This window comes from Antechinus flavipes, chromosome 3, assembly GCF_016432865.1.
Source record: "Antechinus flavipes isolate AdamAnt ecotype Samford, QLD, Australia chromosome 3, AdamAnt_v2, whole genome shotgun sequence".
Lineage (NCBI taxonomy): Eukaryota > Metazoa > Chordata > Mammalia > Dasyuromorphia > Dasyuridae > Antechinus > Antechinus flavipes.
In genome coordinates, this window is record NC_067400.1 from 255902229 (window position 1) to 255903845 (window position 1617).

Consider the following 1617-nt stretch of genomic DNA (forward strand, 5'->3'; position numbering starts at 1 on the left):
AAGGAAGTTTGATTCTTGCCCAGGTTACTTAAGATGGAATCTCTCCAGAGATACTCAGGTCATGCTAATGCATCCATAGAGATTCTATATTAGCCTACTTTGTGATTGGGAGCAGTCTTTTTCTAGTGCCTGAATAGTCAGAACTGTAGGTGTTTTTAAAACTATTTGAGGAAATTCTGCTTCTTTCCTGCATTTAGGTCTAAGAGTGAAGGACTTCTTCATTCATAGCAGGTGACAATCTGGCCTGAGGGTCAGCTTTCTTCTCTCTGCCACCTTAGGCCAGAGAATCCAGAGAAAAGGATCTCGATTTTAATTTTATTTTCTTTGTCCTTTTCAGTTCTAAATCATTCTATGGAGAATGAAATCAAGCTCCAGGGGAGCTGTGATCTCAAGAATCCAGGTTCAATGTTGTAGTCTAGAACACTATTCCAATGGAGTTTTAGTTTCGAACTTAGTGAAAGAAAACCTAAGTAGGAAATGAGACAAACTATGAAACTAATCCCTCTCTCCTTTCCAGAGAATGAGCAGGTACGGGGGGGGGGGGGGGGGGGGGGGGGGGGAGGAGGGGGTAATACTCCCAAATGTTGGAGAAAATATATGTGTGTTGCTAAATCTTTGAAGAAAATATCCTTTTGTAAGTTAATTCAATGTTAAGTGGTTGATTGGAACTGGGGTGCTTGTCAGTAGCTCCTTTAAAAAGGAGAAACAGAACAGTGGGGGTTTGAATTATTGCCAGAGAATAGTGGGGTGGTTGAATAGGGCATTGTAATAACCTCTGGTCCTCAGCCATGGGCCCAAAACTCATGTTACATTAAAATATGTAATAATAGCTCATAGTTCTGTGGCCCTTTGAACTTTGCAAATAATTTTACTCAAAAACAATAGAATGAGGACATAGTATAAGGATTTTTATATTTTTATAGATGTGAATAAGAAAGGAGACATGATAGGAGAAAGCAAAATTGCAAGGATTATAAATTGAAATGATTACTGAGACTTTGGGCAGAATAAGTTAGGGTTCTGGAGAATAGACACAAGAAAGAATGAAGTGTGTAGATCTCATTGCCAGTTGTTCAGTTCTGTCTGATTTTTGTGACCCCTTTTGGGGTTTTCTTGGCAAAAATACTGAAGTGATTTGTCATTTCCTTTTCCAACTCATTTTACAATTGAGAAAACTAAGGCAAACTGGATTAAGTGATTTGCCCCGGATCATACAGCCATTAAGTGTCTAAGGCCAGATTTAAATTCACAAAAATGAGTCTTCCTGAATGCAGGACCTAGTTGCCTATAGAGCTCATTAAATAACTGGAAGTCTTCTTATGTCTCTGAATCTTCTATCCTTCTGTCTATTTTTGTTTACTAAATGAATACAGTCTCCTTGAAGAGGAGCCAAAAGCCTGGTTCAGAGACATTGAAGGAAATACACGGAAATCAAAATAAAGTAAAGTGAAGTAGATATCAAATTCATAGGTCTTTTAAATAATCATTTCCCCTAGAGAAATTAACCACAAGGATTAGCCAAAAGATGGCTAAGCAATAAAACTAGTTTAAAAAAACTATGGAAGGCAAGAAGGCTTTTTACTATGGCCTACAAAGAATGTGCTGTTTGTATTTCTC